The 24,730-nt window shown below is 50.6% G+C and overlaps 1 long non-coding RNA gene across 1 annotated transcript; it reads right to left on the bottom strand.

The window, feature by feature from the left end:
- Window positions 1-658: 658 nt before the first annotated feature.
- LOC115509971 lies at window positions 659-15,720 on the bottom strand. The gene is made up of 3 exons (XR_003967544.1): window positions 15,516-15,720; window positions 1,097-1,262; window positions 659-777 (listed from the first exon to the last, which is right to left on the bottom strand). It is a non-coding gene; the product is annotated as an uncharacterized LOC115509971 (long non-coding RNA).
- Between the last annotated feature and the right edge of the window lie 9,010 nt (window positions 15,721-24,730).

The following is a 24,730-nucleotide window of genomic DNA, read 5'->3' on the forward strand; positions in this document are numbered from 1 at the left end:
CCCCGCCCCGCAGAAGGACCCACCGGGACCGGCTCACAAAGAGCTGTTGACCCCTCCCCTGCGCCCACCTGGGGCTGGGGGCAGGAACGTTGCCTAACCGTGGCCAGGACGAATTGCTTAGGGTGCTTGGTTCCACCCGAGTCCTCAGGGCCTTCCCCTCACCATCTACCTACCTCAGATCCCGTCTGACACCTTGTACATCCTTGCCAGCACATGTGTGGCAGGTTTCGGGTTTTTTTCATGTTTTGGGAGTAATCTGGCCCCGCCCCAGGACGAATGCAGTGAGGAGGCAGGGACCACATCAACCACGTCAACTCACTGTTGAGTAGGTAGCATGGTACCTGACCCAGATAGGTCTTTGCCCCGGGCCGGGTGGAGGGAGTGTGGTTTCCCCGTTCAGTTCACCATGTGTCCGTGAAGGAATTTAAGGTTTTTATGGTCACTTTGGGTAGAAGAAGGGATGGAAAGGATTCCACCCCAGGCAGAATAGTAATAAGGCCTGCCACCTCTAATCTGTTCAGAAGCACCTGCTATGTGACTCAACGTGCGCTGGAAATGAGGTGCGATGCTGTGCTGGGGCAGCTCCACAGTTTGGTCTCAAGACCCATTAACACTCTTAAAAATTATAGAGGCCCCCAAGCATTTTGTTTATGTGTGTCACGTCTTTTACTGTTCATCGATGTCCAAACACAGGAACACAAAAGCACACCTTCCAACAGTCATCAGGGTGATAATCATCACATGTCATGCCCCTTCAGAAAACACCACTGTATATACCTGTGAGACAACGAGGGTGACAAGAGGAAGTGGCTGTGTTAGCATTGTGAAAATCGTGTTAGGTTTGAGCAATCCCCTAAAAAGGTCTCAGGGACACCCAGGGAACCCACTTTAAGACCGCTGAATAGAAAAACCTGTCACAGCCTTTAGGAACCTTTATTCTCAGCTGTCACCCTCCTCTCCCCAGTCGCCATGCCCTGGAAACCAGGGCCCCAGTTCAATGTGAGCGATTATTGGGTGGCTGGCTGAGCTTTATTCCTGTTATCCGTGCTGGTTTATCAGGCCCTTTTCAAAAGGAAGTTCGTGGATGCCAACACACCTGCGTGGGCTCTGCATTCCTGGAGGTATTGTCACGTCCTCTCTCCCCTCCTCTGGGTGTGGCATCCCTCTTGGACTTTCCTTTCTAGAAGGGAGGGCCAGGCCAGAGCTTCCTGGATCTCCTGCGCGGAATTTGCTCCGAGGCTTGCGTCATAGGTGCGCCTGAGCTGTGTAAGGAAGGAATGTGGAGGATAGTTTGAATTTGATAAACGTGTTGTGGAGGAGGGGGACCCCTTTCATTCCAAGAGCTGCTGTGGCCACAAGTGAGTTGTCAGGGCCTGCATTTCAGCCTTACTTGAGAAGCACGAAGCCCAGAGAAACAGCACAGAGGGTTTATATTTCTGTTTCTTTAGTTCCAAGACCGAACCCTAATCTCATTTCTCTCCATCATCCCTCCCCACCCCCAAATCCTCAAGCCAAAGCTGCTCAAGACTTATGTGTGGAATAAAAGCTAGTCCCATGCCTCGGAGAATTAGTACCCAGTGAGTTAGCAAGACAAGTAAGGTATGACACAAACTCGATAAATTATAGGTTCTCAAAATCATTAGTTGGCAATCGGCTACCGCTGATAATCACAGCCACACACTGTCGTGTCCTTCCAGCCCGTCTCTGCCCTCTGGAAAAACCAATGAGGGTTACATCTCTGTTGCATCTTCCTTTTCAGTACTTTCTGTCTTTAAGTCCGTCTCCAACTTAACACGACTGTTTTCTCTTGGAACCTACCTTGTGAGGTGGAAAGAGTGTGTACTTTTCCACGATTAGTTTTATTGATTCATGTTTTATACAATAACACTTCTTTCTTTCCTTCATCCTCCAACTCTTAGGTGGGGGGGGAGGAAGAGAGAGGTGCCAAGAAATCATATATACTGGTGTTAAGATTTTATTCAGGGGGCGCCTAGGTGGCTCAGTCAGTTGAGCGTCCGGCTTCGGCTCAGGTCATGATCTCACAGTTTGTGGGTTCGAGCCCTGCGTCGGGCTCTGTGCTGACAGCTCAGAGCCTGGAGCCTGCTACTGATTCTGTGTCTCCCTGTCTCTCTGCTCCTCCCCCACTCATACTCTGTCTCTCTCTCTCCTTCAAAAATAAATTAAAAGGGGCGCCTGGGTGGCGCAGTCGGTTAAGCGTCCGACTTCAGCCAGGTCACGATCTCGCGGTCCGTGAGTTCGAGCCCCGCGTCAGGCTCTGGGCTGATGGCTCAGAGCCTGGAGCCTGTTTCCGATTCTGTGTCTCCCTCTCTCTCTGCCCCTCCCCCGTTCATGCTCTGTCTCTCTCTGTCCCAAAAATAAATAAACGTTAAAAAAAAATTAAAAAAAAAAACAAAAATAAATTAAAAAAAATTTTTTTAAATAAGAAAAAAAAGATTTTATTCAAGACGTTTCTCTTGCCAGCTCTTTTTCTCCTTGATTGCTCAAGTTCCAGTTTTGATGGAGAGGGAGCTGGTTAATAATTCTCTGAGAAAGAGTTGAAGTGTATGTTTATGAATCTCAGACTACTCACCAAAGCATTTTAAGCCTTTTAGCAGAGGTGGAATTAAGTCACATGATCGGTTTTCTGGTTACTAGCTTCTAACACTTTGGTACTTTGTGTGGGGGTGGGGGTGGACGTGCTCAAAGCTCAGGAAACTGGTGAATTATCTCCTGTAGCCTTTAAGAAGCTAGATGCCCTTTTCTTCAGTAAAAGCCCATCTTTGTGGGAGGTGCTATGTGCCAGGCACAGTGCAAGAGCCCTGCTCTTGAGAAGTCTGCCCTCTGACTTTTTCCCTCTCTGGGACTCAATTTCTCCATCTGTGAGTGCAGGCACTGGATGAGCTCATCTGCACAATCCCTTCCAGCTCTTAACATTCTATGGCACCCCAGGGATAATGGAGATTGATCATCCTTTCAACATCACCAGGGATGAACTAGAATGAAAAGTGTAATGTTTCCATCAGGCTCAACAGGCAGGCTGCAGTCATCAGCTAAAATATTCCAGTTCCTAGGAGGTGTTGAGAAGATGATCAAAATGAACATTTATGAGGGTCCTACCTGGTTCCAGGAGCCGTGCCCAGTGCTTTCCCGTGGATTATCGTATTGACTTTTAAGTAACACCGGAAGAGCTTTCTATTTGGAAACACTCAAGTCCTCAGTTTTTCAAGTGATAGATGTTAACTTGAGCCCTTGCTCTGCTCCTCACCGGCTGGGTGACCTTGGCCTTGTTCCTTTAACCGCTCAGAGCCTTAGATTCCTCTTCTATGAGAGGAGACGGCAGTGGCCACCTCATCACATTGTTGTAGGGATCAGATGAGAAACTGTACGTGAACTCTGCCAACCATCAAATACAACATGTATACTGGTGGTTACTACTTAGCAAGTAATGATGCCTACCTACCAAAGCTTTTGGAGGAATTTCAAGAAATCCCTTGAAATAAAACAGAAATGTGTAATAAGCCACTCCTGTTTTCACACAGGGTAGCCTTTTCATGGATCTCTCTTAAAGAGGCCGGGATGCAGCCTAGAGTAGCTAAGCACGTGACTCCTAGGTGCCAACACTCAAATCCTACACTCCGCTATTTCCTAGCTGTGTGACCTCGGGCAAGTTCTTAACCTCTCTGAGCTTCCATTTCCTCATCTGTGAAATGAGGATCATAAGAGAGTTAGTTAATTGTCTTCATTCCTGTGCCTTTGTACACTTAGGACAGGGCCTAGCACAGACTAAGGGCTTCATAAATGTTGCCTATTATTGTCATTATTGCTAATTACTTTTACTACCTATGGCCATAACACAATTCATTAGTGCAATAAGGAAAGCCTCTATGTATAGGACACTGCTTCTCGCGTGGAGATAAAGGATAAAAAGTGAAGATACGATTCCTACCATCTAGCATTTCACAGTTCACGTACAGATTGGTTCAGCAAACATCCTTGGGCACCAACCACAGACCAGGCAAGGAAACACAAATATGAAAAGAGTTCTTGCCTCCAAAGACAAGGCAAGAGTTCCAAGGACAAGGCAAGAACTCCAAGGCAAGAGTTCTTGCCTCCACGTCTAACTGAGAAGTCAGAGATGGAGAGATGTCTTCAGGAAGTGGTGGCCACGGCAGCTAAGGGCGGTGGTCAGCTGTTGGGCGTGGACCACCCAGAGATCACATTCGGCTCAGCCACCAACCCTCTGTGGGACTCACCTCGATCTCTGTAAAGGCCACTCCCCTTGGGAATAAACCGAAGATAGTCATAAGATCTACCCTCTTTGAATAAGTATTTATTGAGTGGCTATGATGTGCCAGGCACTGATTCTAGGCGGTAGGCATGCAGTCGTAAAGGAGACACGATAAAGTCCCTGCCCTCCTGGAGCTGACATTCCACGGGGTAGAGATAGAATACACAAATTAATTAATCAAAATGTGTGTGTGTTAGTGAGAGGAGTCAGGGAGAAAATTAAAGCAGGGAAGGGAGATGGGGAGGCCTGGGGGTGGGGTAAGGTGTGGAAAGAGAAAGAAAATTTAACATGGGGTGGCAGGGATGGCCTTTCAAGGAAGCTGGAGGGAAGAAAGTGATCCCCTGTGTCTGGGGGGGGGGGGCGCTGTAGGGGCAGGGGGGTAGGGGAGAGGCTTCCTTCCAGGCAGGGGCTCAGCATGAGCGTGAGGATTAAAAGCGATAAAGCTCACTCTGTGCCTGGCACACGGCAGGCACTCGGAAGACACCAGCTGCTATTTTGAGCCATTACTCACGGCTAAGGCCAGGGTATGAAAGCGGGGGGGCGGGGGGGGGGGCAGAAAAGACTGAGTGACTAAGTCAGCCTGGGGGGCTCTGGAGTGTTTCACAGTGAGGTGACTTTGGTTAGAGCTAGGGCAGAAGAATGAGTAGGAGTTTGCTAGAGGCATGGGGGGGGGGGTGTGGGACGGGGGAGGAGGCATTCCAGGGAAAGGGAGCTTTTGCTGCAGAGTTGTGGGGGTGGGGAAAGAACATGGTGTGTTCCCTGAGCCACTGCGTGGGGTGTGGGCATACTGGGTGATGGCCCTCTCGTGAGGTGGGGGCTGGAGAAGTAGGTGGAAACCAGATGAGAAGGGCCTCAGATGCCTCCGTGACAGTGACAAGTTTATGCTTTCTCCAGTTGGTGCTGGGAGACTCCTCAAAAGTTTACAACTGGGCGATGAAAGGATCAGATTTGTATTTTCATAAGCTCTATGGAGGAGGGAGGCACCGGGGGCAGCACATTAATGAGTGATGCAGGGAAGGGGATAATTAAATGGCAAAATGAATGGTATGGCTTATGGGACACAGGGAGGAGGCAGGACATCCATCCATTCATTTACCCATTTAATCAGTCGACGTCTAGTGAGGTCCAGCTAGGTGTCGGGCACGGGCGAGACGCTGGGGCTGCCCCGGGGAATAAAGCCATCTCTCTCCACAAGGCAGACAGATGATAAGCAAGCGAGCCCAACTTGGGAGGGGGGCAAGGAAGTGTCGCAAAGGCGGTTGTTTCTGTCCCGGACAGGTACCTGAAAGGAGTGCAGGGCCTGGGCAGGCTTGCAGAGGCCTCCCGCTCCAGCAAAGGGCTCACCTCCTCTCTGTGTGGCTGTGGGAGAATGCGGGTTCTGTGCGGGCAGCTCTGCCAATTCTTCAAGAGGCCGGACATTTTTATGTGAAACTTCCTGATTTTTGTTTTGTTTTGTTTTGTTTGTTTTTTTTTTTAATTTTTTTTTTCAACGTTTATTTACTTTTGGGACAGAGAGAGACAGAGCATGAACGGGGGAGGGGCAGAGAGAGAGGGAGACACAGAATCCGAAGCAGGCTCCAGGCTCTGAGCCATCAGCCCAGAGCCTGATGCGGGGCTCGAACTCACGGACCATGAGATCGTGACCTGGTTGAAGTCGGACGCTTAACCGACTGCGCCACCCAGGCACCCCCTTGTTTTGTTTTTTAATGTGAGAGAGAGAGAGAGAGAGAGACAGCATGCATAAGCAGGGGAGGGGCAGAGAGAGCCTGACACGGGGCTCTAACTCGTGAACCACAAGATCACGACCTGAGCGGAAACCGAGTTGGATGCTTAACCGACTGAGCCACCCAGGTGCCCCTGAAACTTCGTGATTTTTAGGTGTTGGCCATTGACTGAACAGAGTGTGGTGACTGAGAGTAAATGAAGTGTGTGTGTGTGTGTGTGTGTGTGTGTGTGTGTGTGTATTCTACCTAGGATGCGTTGTAGGGAAAGCTCTGAGGGGGTGATATTTAAGTAGTATAAGGTGTTGGTCACGGGAAAAAGAGCATGTGTCAAGGATCCAGGCGGGGAAAAACGTGGTGTGTCTGAAGAATTACAGGGAAGCCCGTGCCTGGAACTTCATGGCCGAAGGAGAAGGCTCCTAATGAGACTGAAGGCCGGAGGTGGGCCAGGCCGGGCCCTGCAGGGGATGATGCGGAGTCTGGGTTTTACCCGAGTTTACTGGAAGGCTGCCTCCGAATAATCAGAGACAACTTTTAAGGTCTGTGGCATCATTCATATTCTAGATTCTAGACTTAGAAGCGGGAGGAAATGCAGAGCAGTTTTAGGGAGGAAAGTGGCGAGGCCAGAGTCGTTCTCGAGGTACGGAAGCATCCTTGTGTAGGGGATGATGAGCAAGATGGCCCGTGAGGCACGCCGCACAGAGGGCCTAGAAGGCCTTGGGAAGTGACATTCGGATAGGAGGTTGGTGCCATGGTGTGGAAATCGCTGAACCAGGATCCTTGATCTCGTCTGGATTTTATCTTGTGGGCCAGCCTGCCCCCAGTTGTGCCTGAGGTTAAGAATCATCTTGGGTGTTTATTAAAGATGCAGATTCCTGAGGCTCCCTTTCTGCAAGCCCATTTCTGGAGGTCTGGAGCCGGGCCAGGGAACCTGGAATTTTAACTACCATCTGTGGGATTCTGACCCTCAAATAAGTTCGGGAAGTGTGCTCGAGGCATTGGGTGTCGTTGGGTGTTTCTGACCCGAGAGTCGGAAGCTGGTGGGTTTTTTTTTGTTTTGCTTTAAAGATTTTGTTTTTCAGTAACCTCCATGCCCAAAGTGGGGCTCGAATTTACAACCCTGGGATCAAGCGTCGCACGCTCCACCGACTGTGCCAGCCGGGCGCCCCAGAAGCTGGTGTTTTGAGCCAGCCTTGCGGGAAGACAGATGGCAGGCAGGGAGACCAGTGAAGGGCAGGCAGGCCCTTGCATTTGTCAGGACACGAGCCTGTGAAGGTCTGGCCTTGGCTTGTGAAGTCCCAGGGCTGCTGTAACCAAGTGCCACTGACGAGGGCGCTTCCGCCAACAGAAGTCTGTGCTCTCACGGTTCTGGAGGCCAGAAGTGCAAAATCAAGGTGCTGCCGGGGGTGGTTCCTTCTGGAGGCTGCGAGGGAGAATGGTCCAGGCCTGTCTCCTTAGCTGCTGGTGGCTGCTGGCAATCATTGGGCGTCCCTTGCGTATGGACACGTCACTCCCGTCCCTGCCTCTGTCACCACGGAGCATTTTCTCCATTTTAACCTGCAAGTCAGATGCTGCCTGAGGGTTGAGGAAGATAAAGATTTGCTGAAAAGCTGCTTGCCTGGCATATGATAAATTCTCTTGAAGCTTGTTCTGCGAACGGCAAGAAGCATTTACTGGGGACTTGGGGGGTATGGTATCAGAGGTGTTGTAGGCACACAGAAGGCCCCTACAGAGCGGCTAATAAATAAACGAGGACCGTGGCAGCCGTGGCTGGAGGCAGCCGTGAACAGAAACTACTGGGCAGCCAAGACTATGGGGCAGCAAACGTGCAAGAGTTTGTTCCTAAGGCATTTAGACCGTACTCTCATTTCATCCTGGGGTGATCAACTCACCCTGGTCTGCCTGGGACTTCCCCGGTTTTATCCCTGAGGGTTCTGGGAAGGCCTCTCGGTCTCTGGCAAACCCTATTTTGTCTTCACGGAAACATGGGTTTAGGCACTGTTACTGTTATCACCCACGTTTTACAGATGAGCAAGCGGAGTTACAGGGAAGTTAAGTAACTTGCCCAGAATCACACAGACAAGGGGCAGAAATGGTAGTTGGGTTCTGGGGCTCTCACCCTTCTGTGTGGCCTTCTATAGGGTCAAGTGAATTTCAACCGTTGGCCCAAAAATCTCTCTTCCTTTATGAAATACATAATTATGCTTGGAAGCAGAAAGCATGCTTGTGTCCTTTTCCCCTTGCCCTGAGATAATCCAACAGGTAAAAAGTCACTTACGAGTCAGGTTGCAAGACTTGTTGCCTTCTAGGAGCCTTCTAGAAACTTGATACTCCCCAGGGGATCTGCCCCACAGCCCCGGCATCTGATCAGAATTCCTCATGGGATTTTTTTCAGCAGAGGGAGAGTGGTTCACTATGGAGAGGAGTTTCCAAAATGAAAATAAACCAACAAACAACTCAACTTGTTAATGGAGATCCAGTGACTTTGCCTTATTAAATTCAGCATTAAGAAGAGAACTAAATCATTGATCGAAACCTTCCCTGCCCCACGCCCCGGGGACATTTAAGAACTGAACATATTTTTTTTTAAAAATTCAAGGGAATGCCAAGTTTTTGTAAAATCATACCAACGATGAAGGCTTGAGAACAACAACAAAGCCAGCCAAAGCCGATGCCCACGATCTCATCCCCAGGAAGTCAAGGGCATGAGAGCTGGGTGATGATCGGGAGCACAGCTGGGGAGGAGCCTGGTTCAGTTCCTGCCTGGCTGCCTCTGGGCTGGTGGAGCTGGGACAGTGGACCCCACAGCTGTCCAAGTCCTGAGTCCCCGTCTCTAAAAGGGGATACTGAGTGGCTACCTCGGAAGTTGTACCAAGAATCCCACCAGACCATAAACGTGTCACTTAACATTGTTTCTGGCCCAGGGCCAGGGTTGAATAAATGGCACCTGTCACTGCCCAAGACTCTTTTGGGCTTGCACTTTGGTCTGTGATTAGAGAGAGCCCCTAGCTAGTGTTGGTTGGAGACTCGCGCCATGTCAGGCCTGAGCGAACTGCACGACACACATTGTCTCATTTACTCCTCACGTTAACTCGGGTCCTGCAATCATTCCATTCGCACATGGGGAGACCGAGGTGAGCTGGGGAAGATAAGGGTCTGTCTAAACATTTGCACCCACAGAGGAAGGGCTTAGGACTCGGGGCCATTCTGACTCTGCTCTCTGTTGCACGAGCAGATGTCATTTTTCTTAAAAAAGTTTTTTTAAATGTTTTTATTTATTTTGGAGACAGAGAGAGACAGAGCATGAGCAGGGGAGGGGCAGAGAGAGAGGGAGACGCAGAATCGGAAGCAGGCTCCAGGCTCTGAGCCATCAGCCCAGAGCCCGACGTGGGGCTTGAACTCACAAACCGTGAGATCGTGACCTGAGCCAAAGTTGGACGCTCAACCGACTGAGCCACCCAGGCGCCTCCAGATGTCATTTTTCTAGTTTCAGGTCTCTAAAGAGAGTATAGTGAAGATCTATTTGTTTCTGGAGAGCGCCTGTGGGAAATTTCAAAATGGAGCAAGGTGTACCCGGCAGCCTTCTGGACTGGGGAGTTTTTGCCCATGTTCTGAAGCAAAAACTTCAGGCTGAAGTCGTTTCCCTCACAGTTGAGCCTGTGCCCCAGGGTGGCACCCTGCCCACTCCTCAATTTCTTTGCCCTGAGGTAAATGGTCCAAAAGTTTCCTCTTAAACAGCAGTGCTTAAAATAAGAGTTTTGTGCATGTGGCTTGTGTTTCCTGTTACTTGTTCAGGCTGGTAAGGAGAATGTTTATCTTAGTCTGCAAACTTCGTCTGACTTTATAATCATGAGCAGTGAATGCTGCTTTTTATTTGTGCGTGGCCCTCACCTTACTTTTCCCTGGTGGGTCATTTCCATGCCCTGGGGAAAAAGATCTCCCAGCTCCATATTTAAAGTCAGGAGAGTGAGGGGCGCCTGGGTGGCTCAGTCAGTTGAGCGTCCGACTTCGGCTCAGGTCATGATCTCGCGGTCCGTGGGTTCGAGCCCCGCGTCGGGCTCTGTGCTGACAGCTCAGGGCCTGGAGCCCGCTTCGGATTCTGTGTCTCCCTCTCTCTCTCTCTGCCCCTCCCCGGCTCACGCTGTCTCTCTCAAAAATAAATAAACATTAAAAAAACAATTCAAGTCAGAAGAGTGAGCATTTAGTGATGCTCCTATCAAGACTGGCCATGACCTTGAAGTCCTAAGCTCTCACCCTCTGCATGGTCCTCTGCATGGCCCTAAATGAGAAACCGAGATTCTGGGCATTTTCTTCCCTGTGCCTTATTATTGCTCATTCACACACACATTCATTCAGCGATTTGCTCATTCAGATGCCAAACATGGAATGCCTGTGACAGTGCGGACAACTCTCTTCTCTCCAGCAGCCCGGTGCTTCTCAGAGATATTGCCGAAGGATCAGCTTTAAAAAAATTTTTTTTCATGTTTATTTACTTATTTTGAGGTGGGGAGGAGGAGGAGGAGGAGGAGGAGGAGGAGGAGGAGGAGGAGGAGAGAGAGAGAGAGAGAGAGAGAGAGAGAGAGAGAGAGAATATCCCAAGCAGACTCCTCGGGGCTTGAACTCACGAACCGCGAGATCATGACCTGAACCAAAATCAAGACTTAGAGGCTTAACCGACTGAGCCACCCAGACGCCCCCAGAAGGACCAGGTTTTAAAGAATTTTCCAATCACTGCAGATGCATATTTTTGTAAAATATAAAAATGAATTGCCGGAAAAAGAATGAAATTAAAAAATCCCAAAGACCTATAAAATGTAAGCCCCAATTTTTTAGTTAAGGTTCGGCAGAGGCCCCCTTTTGAAGAGTGTTGCCCTTGAGCCCATGATTACCACACAGTCTGCTAAGTGTCCTCCTGGGGATGAGACCCCGAAAGACGGGAACATAAATGGGTTTGTAGGAATCCAAAGGGTGCAGAGTCCTGTGTGCAGTAGAAAGAGCCTCGAAAATCAGTCTGCAAATCCTCCCCTTCCCCACCTGTCAAAGAGGCCACCCCTCAGGTTGGCGGCTGTAGTTGATGCGTAAAGCACTGGGCACACACCTGAATCTGTGCAACACTGCAGATCTCTCCTCATCGGGTTATTCTGGTAGTTCAAGAACTTGAACACTTAACATGAGTCCATATGAGACTTCCCTTTTATTACGTACACTACTCTACTGAGTAAAATATTTTAAAATAATTTTTATTATGAAAGTAAAGCATTCCAGGGGCGCCTGGGTGGCTCAGTTGGTTAAGCGGCCGACTTCAGCTCAGGTCATGATCTCTCGGTCTGTGTGTTCGAGCCCCATGTCGGGCTCTGTGCTGACAGCTTGGAGCCTGGAGCCTGGTTCGGATTCTGGGTCTCCCTCTCTGTCTGCCCCTCCCCTGCTCATGCCTCTGTCTCTCTTTCTCTCAAAAGTCAATAAACATAAAAAAAATTAAAAAAAAAAAAAAGAAAGTAAGGCATTTTGTAGGTGAAAACTAAGTTTCCCCTTTGCTCTCTTCCTAGATCTTTCGTTATACATACACCAATGTGCACATACCATATTTTTTTGGACAAATCTTTCTTGTTTCACTCATGAATATATCATGGTGACACTTCATTATTACTTACATTCCTTCTTCTTTTCCAGGCTGCGTTGCCATCCAAGGTGTAGGTATGCTGTAACTCGTTTAGACAGTCTTGTGATGGTGGACACTTAAGTCGTCATTACTCAGTGTTTCAGTGAACATCCTAAGCATCTGTCTCGTGCGCTTCTGTGTGTATTTCTTAGACCCGTTTCAAGAAATCAGTGGGTGTGCACATTTAAATGTGTAGGGACTGCCAAAGTTGTCCTCCTGAGGGATAGTGCCCATCGTCATCAGGTTTTAAAGGCGGAAAGTGACCTGTTGAACTTTACCCCCTCCTTTTGCTGATCAACAGGCCGAACCAGGGAAGAGCTTGCTGGAAGTCACACGTGAGTTCAAGACGCGGCCAAGAACACGGCTTCCTGACTCTCTGTCCAGCGAGGTCCCCAGGTTTTTTATCAGCCTCTAACGGCGTTACAGTTTTTTGCCTTGACTGGTCTGGGGCCCTGCCCAGAACCAGGAGCAGAGGCTTGGAACAAGCGTATTTGTCTCAGAGTTGAACCTCGGTCCTTAAGACTGGGTCTTAAGTCGCGTAAGAAAGGGACTGTGACTTGGGTGCCTTGGCGGCCCCTTTGGGAGGAACGTCCGGTCCCATGTGACCAAGTCATTCTCGTCACCTCCAGGGGCGGCTGAGTCTGGTGAGTGAAGCACAGAACTTGGCCTCCAAGCTTAGCTCTGCTCCGACTGAGAATTGGGGCACGGTGCTCAGCCTCTCTGTGCCTCCGTTTCCCCACCTTGGAAACAGGAGTCTCTCACAGAGCGATCGCGAAAGTAGGATGATATCTGGATGGGAAAGGCTGGGTGTCCGTTTTCCTTCTCTCGTGGAGTTCAGGGACCAGGATGTGCAGCTGAGGCGTCCATCAGAGGGCAGTCTGAGCTGGAAGTGTGCGGTCCGTCCACCCAGAGGAGCACTCGCCAGCCGCTCCCGGGGTGCTAATTTGTTCTCAGAGTTGAGACTTAATTGAGGTCAGAGTCATTTGTACTTATCGCTGGTGAGCTGCTCTGAAGAGGTGATTTAAGGACAAGAGGTGGCCGCATCCCAAAATTCCTCGGACGCTCCCTTTGCTCTCATTTCTCTCGGAATTCCTCGTCTCCTAAATATGATCATCTGTCTTCGCTTCTCTGACTTCGGCGCGCTCCGTTTCCATTCATGGCATCACTACCCTCTCTGGCCATCCGAGGCCCTAAGTCTGCTGTGAACCCTGTCTCCCCGTCACTCCCCACCTCTACACGGCTGCTTCATTCAGGACGAGTAGCTAGAGGTGTAACCCCCAGGGCAGACCTTCTGGACAGCCTGCAGGCACTAAGCACCACACCCAGGCAGGTCTGGGAAGGCCCAGTCTGAGGGCTGCAGGGGTGGAGTCATCTGATCTGCTCCTCTGCAGCCCGGGGGCCAGAGACACCCCTCCCCTTCCTTCACACAGCACCAGGGCTCTCCGCCCAGCCCCGCAGACCCTCTGCCTTCTGTTCCCACAACAATGGCGGCCATTCAGGGAGCGTTGGCTGTGTAAAGCCAAGGCCTCCGTAGGCCTGATGTCATTTCCTTCTGAGGAGGTGGCTAGGAACCCTTAGTGTCTCCCGTTTGTGGACCAGGAAAATGAGAGCCCGCTGAGTGCAGGGACCTGTCTCTAGTCCCACAGCCAGGAAGTGGTGACACAGATCTGGAGCCCCGTGTGTCTTAACGCTTTCCCACACAGGGGGCCCTCACCCAGCCCAGGGGCGCATTACGAGGGTCCCATGAAATGTCAAAGATGCCAATGGCCATCTGTCCCAAATTCCACTTTAAAAAGAGGAGTAATTGTTTTGAAATTTCTCTTAAAAGATGAGCCCGTGTGGGACCTTCCACCTGCCCGGCGAGCACGGAAGCAACGGGCATGCGCACGGCCCGGCCCCTTGCTGCGTTCTAGTGACGCTTGGGTGACTGGCCCCCATTTCTAAATGCTGGGACCCCCAGGGCTCGGGCCTTGGACCTCTTCTCCTTAGGACTCTTCCAGGTCAGCCCTCAACGTCACGGCTTTAAACACCACCTACGCACTCGTGGCCTTCACGCTGTTATCTCCCCGTCTCTCCCCTGAACCCATACATGTATTTACTTGCCTGCCTGGTCCCTTCATCATTTCTATCTACCAGGCGTCTCGAACTTCATGCGATACAAATCGAACTCCTGATCTCTCCACACGCCTTCTCATCAAGGTTTGTCCGCCCGTGCTGTTGGAGCTTCCAGGTGACTACTGCTGGCATCACCCTTGACTCCTCTGCTTCCTCACACCCACATCCCATCCCATCGGCCTGACGTCCAAAATACCTCCGGAAGCCAACCGCTTCCCACCACTTTCCTATCTCCTCCCCCGGACCAACTCGCCGCCATCTCTTGGCTGGACTATTGCAGGAGCCTCCTCCCTGCTCTCTCTGCTTCTCCTCTTGCCCCTCTAGAGTCTATTCTTTTCAACGTTTATTTATTTTTGGGACAGAGAGAGACAGAGCATGAACGGGGGAGGGGCAGAGAGAGAGAGGGAGACACAGAATCGGAAACAGGCTCCAGGCTCCGAGCCATCAGCCCAGAGCCCGACGCGGGGCTCGAACTCACGGACCGCGAGATCGTGACCTGGCTGAAGTCGGACGCTTAACCGACTGCGCCACCCAGGCGCCCCAGTCTATTCTTGACTCTAAGCCAGAAAGCTTCTGGAACAACCTGGGACCACGTCCCGTGGCCGGTGGCAGCCCCCTGAAAGCTTCTTATCTCACTTAGAGTCAATGCAAACTTCTCTCAATAGCCTCCAGAGAGCCTCTATCTTTCCTCCTTTCCCTAACCTTATCTACCAACACCCTTCCCCTCATTCAGGGCCTTTGACGTTCCCTCTGCCACTCCCTCCCTTCTTCCAGCTCTGCTTCCAGTAAGAAAGGATCAGATAGATTCTGGACCTATCTATTGGCTTTGTTTATTACTTGCCTCCCCTGTGACAGTGTGAGCTCCATGTAGGCATGGACTGTGTTTTTCCTACTTTAATTCCGCAATCCAGAACAGCTCTGGCCCAGAGTGAGCGCTCACAGGGAAACGAAGGTGATCAATCAAAATCTATGTACAGTTGACCCTTGAACAATGTGGGAGTTGGGGGCACCGACCCTGCGCAGCTGGAAATTCATGTATAGCTTCTGCCTCTCAAAAAGTTAACTACTAATAACCTACTGTTGACTGGAAACCCTTACCAATACCATAAACAGTGGGTTAATACGTATCTTTGCATGTTACAGGTATTATATATTGTATCGTAACAATGAAGTCAGCTAGAGAAAAGAAAACGTGATTAAGAAAATCGTAAGGAAGAGGGGCACCTGGGTGGCTCCGTCGGTTAAGCACCCCAGTCTTGGTTTCGGCTCAGGACGTGATCTCACGGTTCGTGGGATGGAGCCCCGTGTCTGACTCTGTGCTGACAGAGCAGAACCTGTGTGGGACTCTCTCTCTCTCTAAATAAATAAATACACATTAAAAAGAAAAGAAAGGAAAATCCCAAGGAAGAGAAATAAACTTGCAGTACTGTGCTATTATTTGTTGAAAAAAAAATCCACGTTTAAGTGGCCCCATGCATGTCGCTGAAGGGCCAAGCTCAGTTCTCAGAGGCGCTGACCATCTCAGACTGAACCCAAGCATACAAACGCTACTCCCCCTGGTGAAGGGTCGGCCAACGTGATGGCACCGGCAGTGTCACCAACGCATGAAACGGGTGCGATGTACTGATTAAGGTTCGATCAAGACGCAGACTGGATTCTGCAGGGACTGCCACCACTGGGCACCTCTTGAGATGGAGGTTAGAGAGGGCGACTTTGCAGAGTTGTGCCTTACCTGGAACAGAAAATGGGAGGTGAGCAGGTAACAGTGTGGACCGGGTGCCAGCACGCTGCTAAGCTCATCACCTGAATGCCGATTAAATCTTCACACAGCCCCACGGCTGAGGGCTCTTCCTGTCACTACTGTAAGATGAAGAAACCGAGGCCCGTGTGAGTTGAGTAACTCGCCCATAATTGCTCAATTAACCGTCTCTCCTGGACATTCTGTCTCACCGGGTTTGGGATGAGGCCCTTAAACCTGCCTTTTTTTTTTTTTTTTTTTTTAAGATTTTAAGTAATCTCTACACCCAATGTCGACACTCTACCCAGTGAGCCAGCCGGGCGCCCCAAACCTGCCTTTTTAAATTTTTTTTTTTTTTCAACGTTTATTTATTTTTGGGACAGAGAGAGACAGAGCATGAACGGGGGAGGGGCAGAGAGAGAAGGAGACACAGAATCGGAAACAGGCTCCAGGCTCTGAGCCATCAGCCCAGAGCCTGACGCGGGGCTCGAACTCACAGACCGCGAGATGGTGACCTGGCTGAAGTCGGACGCTTAACCGACTGCGCCACCCAGGCGCCCCAAACCTGCCTTTTTAAAGAGCACCAGTGGCTGTTTTTGCCGAGGCAGGTAGGGAGACACTTCACTTTCTGGAAAAGCACGGACTGACCTTGGAAGGCAATTCTGCTGTTTTAGTGCCGTCACCCTCTTGTCCACTGCAGCCCCCCGAGGAGTCCTAGGGTCACTCCAGCCACAGACGGGCTCCCTCTGGGTGTCCCGGATTGTATAAACGCTCAAACGGAAAGCAAGCTGATTTTCCTTCCCTTCAGAAGTCCTGGTTGCCTCCAATGAGGTTGGTTTGCACCAGTTCTTAGGTTTTGATAACTGTACCTTGGATCTCTGTCACCTCCCTCCTGCCCCACCTCTTTCCCTTTGAAAATATGTCACGACTTTTTCCATGGCTGTTAAACCGTAAAGATTTAAGTACCTTTTTTTTTAAAAAAAAAATTTTTTTTTTCAACGTTTATTTATTTTTGGGACAGAGAGAGACAGAGCGTGAACGGGGAAGGGGCAGAGAGAGAGGGAGACACAGAATCGGAAACAGGCTCCAGGCTCCGAGCCATCAGCCCAGAGCCTGACGCGGGGCTCGAACTCCCGGACCGCGAGATGGTGACCTGGCTGAAGTCGGACGCCTAACCGACTGCGCCACCCAGCGCCCCTTTAAGTACCTTTTTTTAAAAAAATGCATCACATAAAAGACACGACTGTATCTCAACACCTGGAATCCAAACAGAATGAAACAGAACTTCAACAAATATGTATTTGTTTTTGGTACCTACTGCTCAGAGCAAAGCCAGGGAGTTTAAGCGGCAGAAGGAACACACGTCTCCTATTTACCATCGGGCAGCTGGCTGGCGTCGGCCCACGGATAGAGCGTTCACAAGCCACGGTTTCTCGGGCGCTGAAATATACGTGCTGCACATCCCGGCGTATAGGTGTCCGGAGTCCTCAGGCGTCTCCTGTGCTGCAGCGGGTTACGTTCTCCAAACCACGAGCACAACCTCTCCCTTAAGGACACTCGTTATCAAAAGATTCGAGGGACTGGAATGTGTAATTCAAAACAGACGTGCAAAGACGACGAAGTTTTATGGCTTAAGAGGAGAAAGAATGACTTTATTGCCTATAAAATAAAGTCCACATGCTACAAGTTGGCTTGAACCCACCTTGGGCAGCTTCCCCCCGCCCCCAAACAGACCTGAGATGAAAAGCCAGGCAGCCCCTTCGTAGCCGTGGGACTCGAGGGGTACGTCAACTGTCTGAACCTCAGCCTCCTGCGAGGAGGGAAGTTGGGAGACGTGGCCCGATTGTGCCCCGGAGGGCTGGATCGTGTTAGGCAGAATTAGGACTTAGTCATTGTCTTTGTTAGGAAATTAAGCATGGTTTAAGGAGATGCACTTGGCTGTCAGGTTGACACGGAGCAGACTCACGATAAGAGATTTTTGTGTCTGCGTGATGGGGTAAGGGATGCCCAGAGCGCTGGTAAAACATTTCTGAGTGTGTCTGTGAGGGTGTTTCTGGAAACGGGGAGCACGTGAATCAGGCTGAGTGAAGATCGCCCTCGCCAGTGCAGGTGGGCACCATCCCATCTGTTTAGGGCCCGCACAGGACCGTAGAGCAAGGGCCCATGTGCTCTCTGCTTGAGCTGGGGTATCCACCTGCCCCTGTCCCCAGACATCGGCTCCCCCGGTTCTCAGGCCTTCGGACTCGGCCTGAATCACATCACTGGCTTTCCTGGTTCTCCAGCTCGGAGAGGGCAGACTGTGGGACTTCTGGATCTCCATCACCTCATGAGTCAATTCCTATAATAAATCTCCTCACATACACATCTTTATATTTCCTATTGGTTCTGTTTTTCTAGAGAACCCGAATAATTTTCGTCTCCCTTCTTACTTGGCCAGATGGAACCACATTAAACCTTTGGTCATTTGCTTCCTTTTTCCAAGCGGTCCCCTTGAATTTCTGCATGGCCCTAAATCAACCCTACAGAGTTCTGCTCAGATGCTGCCTCTTCCAGAACCTCCTCCCAGATGCCACCTTCCAAAGCCGTTTCTCCCAGCGTGACTGTGCCTGTGACAGCGGTCCCCACACACTGCTTTCGGCATACCCATTCCATACACTGGCTCTCCCTCACCCTTCGAGGCCATCCCCTGAACCCACCTCCAGGTCACTCTTCACAGAGAGCTTTCTAAAATGCAAACCCGAAGGGGCGCCTGGGTGGCTCAGTCGGTAAAGCGTCCCACTTCGGCTCAGGTCATGATCTCGCGGTCTGTGGGTTCGAGCCCCACGTCGGGCTCTGTGCTGACGGCTTGGAGCCTGGAGCCTGCTTCCGATTCTATGTCCCTCTCTGCCTGCCCCTCCCCCATTCGTGCTCTGTCTCTCTAAGAATAAATGAAGCATTAAAAAAAAAAAACAATTTAAAATGCACACCCATGTTGCCATGTTGCTGCCCCAAACCTCCCGTTAGTCCGAGGCTGGAGACAGAAATTCCTCAGCGTGGGCCACAGTGCCCATCTATCTCCTCAGCTTCATCTTTTTGTTTGCCTGAAACATAATTCAAATGCCATAAAATTCACCCTTCTAATGTATACAATTTAAGGGGGCACGTGGCTGGCTCAGTTGGTAGAGTATGCGACTCTTGATGTCAGGGTTGTGAGGTCCAGCCCCACCCTAGGGGTAGAGATTACTCAAAAACAAAATCTTCTTTTTTAATTAAAAAAATTTTTTTTTTACATGTATTTATTTTTGACACAGTGTGAGCAGGGGAGGGGCAGAGAGGGAAGGAGACACAGAATCTGAAGCAGGTTCCAGGCTCTGAGCAAGTTGTCAACATAGAGCCCGATGTGGGGCTCGAACCCACAAACTGTGAGATCATGACCTGAGCCGAAGTCAGATGCTCAACCGACTGAGCCACCCAGGCGCCCCTACTTAAAAATAAAATCTTGGGGTGCCTGGGTGGCTCAGTCGGTTGAGCGTCCGACTTCGGCTCAGGTCACGATCTCGAGGTCCGTGAGTTCGAGCCCCACGTTGGGCTCTGTGCGGACAGCTCAGAGCCTGGAGCCTGTTTCGGATTCTGTGTCTCTCTCTTTTTCTGCTCCTCCCCTGCTCATGCTCTGTCTCTCTCTCTCTCAAAAATAAACATTAAAATTTTTTTAAAAAAATATAATCTTAAAAAAATATACAATTTAGTGGTTTTTAACATACACACAGAGTTCTGCAACTCTTACCACTACTTAATTCCAGAACATTTTATTACCCACCAAAGAAACCCCACACCTATTACCAGTCACTGTCCATCTCCCCGCCCACCTTCACCAGCCCCAGGCAACCATGAGTCCGCTTTCTGTCTCTACCCATTTGCCTATTCTGGACATTTTGCATAAATGGAATCATATAATCTGCGGCCTTTTGTGTCTCGATTCTCTCACTCAGTGTCATGTTTTCAAGATTCACCCACGCTGTCCTGTGGGTCAGTGCTCTGCTCCTTTTTCATGGCTGAGTAATATTCCACCGTATGGCCAGACCCCATTTGTTCATCCATTCACCAGTTGATGGACACTCTGCTTTCGGCTATGATGAATAATGCTGCTGCGCACATTTGCGTTCAAGTGTTTGTGTGAACACACGTGTTCCTTTTTTTTTTTTTTTTAATTTTTTTTTTCAACATTTATTTATTTTTGGGACAGAGCGAGACAGAGCATGAACGGGGGAGGGGCAGAGAGAGAGGGAGACACAGAATCGGAAACAGGCTCCAGGCTCCGAGCCATCAGCCCAGAGCCCGACGCGGGGCTCGAAATCCCGGACCGCGAGATCGTGACCTGGCTGAAGTCGGACGCTTAACCGACTGCGCCACCCAGGCGCCCCACGTGTTCCCTTTTCTTGGGGATACGCCTCGGAGCGGGATTGCTAGTTCAGATGACGTTCTAGGTTTAACCCTTATGGAACTGCCAGACCGTTGTCCGTGGCAACCGCACTATTTCACATCCCCACCAGCACCGTATTGAGGATCCCGATTCCCCACGTCCTCCTCTGGCCACATCTTGTATCACGCAGCCCCTGGCTCTCTGGGCGCTAACCCCACAACTACCAACGTAGTTCTTATGCTGGCCTGCTTCCCTGTCCTCCAGAAGGAAGGTCTTGAAGGTGCCTCTGGTTCCCACCTTATCAGACTCAATGTCTCTTTGTCACCTCTGAAATGAAATTTCTCAATAATATAACCTACCTAGCTGTACCAGGAGAACACGTACACAGAATTCTCAAAGTGTAAAATAAAGGAGAGTAGAAAGTAAGGGATAACAAAATCATTCCTGTCGTAAGGCTGGGAGTCCTGGTGAAGTCTCCAGGCACTGAGCTCACAGGTAGGTACACTGTGATGGTGACAGCTACAGGTACAGGTGGATCTAGGTGTGGGGTGCTAGCCAGCCACGTGCCATAAGCATGCTGAGTTGGAGCTGTTGCCAGAGCTGTTCCTGCAGAATGGCGGCCAATGTGAATTCCCAGGCAAAGCGAAGTTCAGTCTTCTCTCAATTTACACAGTGAAAGCATCCCAGGAAAGTTCAGGATCATAAAAACCGTGTAAAAAACACTGTTTGTTTGGGGCGCCTGGGTGGCTCAGTCAGTTGAACATCCGGCTCTTGACTTTGGTTCAGGTCATGATCTCGTGGTTCCCGGGTTCGGGCCCCATGTCGGGCTCCGGGCTGACGGCATGGGGCCTGTTTGGGATTCTCTCTCTCCCCTCCCCTGCTCATGCTTGCTCTCTCTTTCAAAATAAATAAGTAAACTAAAAAAACAAACAAACCCCACTCTGTGTTTGTATGTAAAACAAAGTTGGGCTCCAGGATTACCTCACTAACCCAGCAAACCTTCTGGGCTTCCTCTCACCAGGCGAGCTCTCTTTCCGGGCTCCCCATGCTACTTCTTCACGGCAGTGGACACCATTTGTGCCCATACATTCATATTTTCTTTTTGTGAGAGTCCGTGGCCCCCGCTAGACAGGGACCCCACGAGGTCTGGGTTTGTGGCCTTCTCATCTCTGTGTTCCCAGCCCCAAATGTAGTGCCTGGTACTCAGATGTTTCCTGAACGAATTCCTGTCTAATGGCGTTCTTGTCCACTTCCTCTGTTGTCCTGAAAGTTCTCAGAACACCGTGCCAAACTTATCTGTGTTGCCAGTGCTAATGAGGGTTCCTTTCTCATATGGAAAACAATGATCAAATCTTTAAAATGCAGACAGAAGCGAAATTACCACCGGGCTACCAGCGTCCTCATAAGTGAGCTGAGGACATGTTACGACACACGCTTCCACGAATCTTCCAGAAACTGCTGTGCTAGAGACATGGTCATGGGAATACACTTTACAGCTGTGGTTTCAGTAAAGAACTTTCATTTTAACTCTGTTAACAATTATTTCCATTCTAGCTGCTATGTAACAAACTATCCCGGAACTTAGTAGCTTAAAGCAACAAGTAAGGTGGTCGTTTCTCCCCGTTCTGTGGGGTGGCGGGCTGGACAGCTGGGCCGCTGGCCTTCCCGGGCTCACTCGTGGGGCTACAGTCATCTGACAACTCGACTGGGGCTGGAGGGGCTGAGGCGGCCTCACCCGCACGTCCAGCAATGGGTCTGTCAGCGGAGGTACCATGATTCCCTTCCACATGGACGGCTGTCTTCCGGGAGGCTAGCCCAGCCCTCTCCGCTATCTGTTGTCTCGAAATTCCAAGCAAGTGAAAGCAAAGGCAGAAAGCACAGGGTGGAGGCCTGGTTCCGAAGCTGGCGGACCATGACCTCCATCTCATTCTGTCAAAGCAAGTCACGGCGCCGCCCAGATTCGAGTGGGTGGAGACACAGGCTTTTAGACGGAGTGGCATCAGTGCCCTGCAAAGGGCAGTGGACCCAGGGAGGCTTCCTCACCGGGGGCCCTTGCTGTCATGACCCACCACGGCGCTCTCCCCGGAGCGCACTCTTCTTGCTCCTGGCTCTGGAATCCGAAGGGCAGCGCTGGCTCTCTTACTGAGGGAGGTCCCCCGGGACGCCGGGTCCCCCCTTGGGACTTGGCATCTCCCTCCCTGGCCCTGGAGACGGAGGTGCAGCAGGTAGAGATGAGGCTGAACGTATTCTTTTCCAGATTTTGTGTGGTTTGATTTGGGGAGCGGGGCCTTATTTTTGCTTTGGTTAGGTCCTGATATCATTTTATTCTCTTGCCACTTGCCTTCTCTTCCAACTCAACGGAAATAAAAAGTTGAGTTAATGGGGCATCCTGGCTAGTGGTTCCGTGGATTTTACGACAAAAGTTACCTACGGGTCGAGAGCTCTGATTCCGGAGCAAGACTCCTCGAGTGTGAACCTTGGCTCTATTACTTGCTGTGGGACCTTGGGAAAGTGACTTCATCTTCCGATGCCCCAGTTTCCTCCTCCCTGACATGGGGATCATGACGCCCAGGATGAGGCCGTGGCAAGGGTGGAGTGAGGTGGTCCGTGCAAGCCGCTGGAGAGCACCGGGTCAGGGCCCTTGCACACAGGTCAGCCTTCTGCCATGGATGGGCTTTTTTGGGGGGGGTGTGGGGGAGGCGGAGGCTTAACTAAAAAAGCCGTTTATAATCTTAGTACGTCCACGAAAGAGTAAAGCCAACATGTGCATGCCTCCTGCTCATAACTGCGCCTCGTTTTAGCCCTATTACGAGGTATTTGTGCTTTCGGTATAAATTATAAATCTAAACACATGCAGGGTTTGTTTTTCCCCCAAAGCAGATTCCAACCAGCATGAAACCAGCCAACCCAAATAAATTGTGCACTTAAGTCCATTGTTTCCAGCAACATGTAAACTGTTGGGTTGTGGAGATTTGCTTTGAAGAGGGTGCCCCATTAGTGCTCCTAGCATCAGGGTTCAATTTAGGCAGCGCATATTTGAAGAGTTTACTAGAAGTTTGTGGCAAAGAAAGACACGCACGGTCGGGGAGGGAGGGCAAGGGGCTCTTATCAAATTGTACAGGATGCATTTAGGCGGTGTTGTCGTAAAAGCACAAAACAAAGCAACAGCCCTGAACTCAAGGAGACTCAGAGAATTCCTCAGCTGGGGAAGTCATTCTGGGAATGCAAAGATCGCTTTCAATGTTATGTTTGTAAGGAAATGACAGTCACCAAGTGGAGAATGTCAGGTCCTCTGAGAAACCCTGTGGGCACTCACGTGCAGAACACTATTTACTTAACTGGAGTTGGTTCTGAAAATATTTGACTCTGGAGGGTCCCAAAGGGAGTGTGCAGGGTGTCTGGGATTTTCTTTCAGGTCAGGACTCGGCCTTTGCTAATCCCCTCAGCTGATAAAGCTCCGGTCTTCAGGGCGAATTCATTCCTCTGCTGAACCGAGGTTTATGGCCCTGGCTGAGGCCAGAGCAGGACCCTGTCATTTTAAAGGTTTCCCCAGCCAAACAGAGCCGCCGTCGTCGTCTATCTGATGAACTGGTAGTTTGTCACAGTGGAGCAGAGGTGCCTGGAGTGAGGAGGAGTGTGGAGAAGCCAGGGAATGAAGGATCTGGATCTTTATCTCCAGGAACCTGACATTCTCATCAGTGCTAAAGGTTGACAGGGCTGACAGAGCAGGGGAATTCTGATGTCACTCTCAGGAAGGTGATGGATTTCACCAAGCAGGAGGAGTCTGGGGGTTTGTTCTTTCTGTTAAACTCACATCCCCACTTCCTGAGCGGGAGACCCTTTCACCACCCCAGATTTTGTCCCTGCTAACTTGCAGGATGCCGGGGCATTGATGGCAGTCATGAGTCCAAAAGGGCTCAGACAGGAGTGAGACCACCTGGGCCCCAGTCTGGCTTCTTCCTGAGACCTGGACAAATGGCTGAATTCAGCCCTAAGTCACTGAGCACCTATGACGCTCTGGGCACTAAGTATGTAACGGCACAATGGCTGTCCTGGTCAGGACGGACCAGGTGGAGAAGGATGACGAGACCGGCAATCTACACACTTTCTGCACAGTGTCTCATGCTTCCCAAGTTTAACATGCATGTGAATCACTTTGGGGCCCTGGGAAAACGCAGGATCTGGTTTGGGAGGTCTGGGGCGGGACGTGGGATCCTACTAAGACGCTCTAGTCTGCTGGTCCCTAGACTGCACGTTAAGCAGGAAGGTATTATTTCATCTAATCCTTAGAACAACCCACTGAGGCAGTATAGTTGTTCCCATTTTACAGATGAGGAAATAGAAGCCTGGGGAGGTCGAGTGGTTTGGCCAAGGCCACGTGTACAGCTGGGAACGGAGGAGCCGCGACTGGACCCCAGGGCCTGCGTGCTTCCATAGCTCTGCCATGATAAGCCGGTAAGGATGGCACCAGGAGGGGCTCTGCACCCAGAGTGGGGGCTCAGAGAAAGCTCTGGGAGACCGTGCCTCTTGGCTGGGTGCCAGCAGGTAAAGGGTTAAGGTACTAACTAGGTGACAGCCAAGGAGGGCCGATGAGAGAAGCCCAAGGGGAGAGAGGGCTAGGGGGCTGGGGGAACCCGCAGGACAGGGCTGGCACCTTAAGAACTCTGATGTGTATTCCGTGTATTCAGGCACGGGGGCGAAGCAGGAGAGGGCTAGGAGGCTCTGCGGAGCCTGGCTTTACCCGGAGGGCCCGAGAAGGAAGGTTCTCTGGAAAGATCACGTAACCTTTCTGTTTACTCATCCTTCCCTG

This window comes from Lynx canadensis, chromosome A3 (genome assembly GCF_007474595.2).
Source record: "Lynx canadensis isolate LIC74 chromosome A3, mLynCan4.pri.v2, whole genome shotgun sequence".
In the NCBI taxonomy this organism is placed as follows: domain Eukaryota; kingdom Metazoa; phylum Chordata; class Mammalia; order Carnivora; family Felidae; genus Lynx; species Lynx canadensis.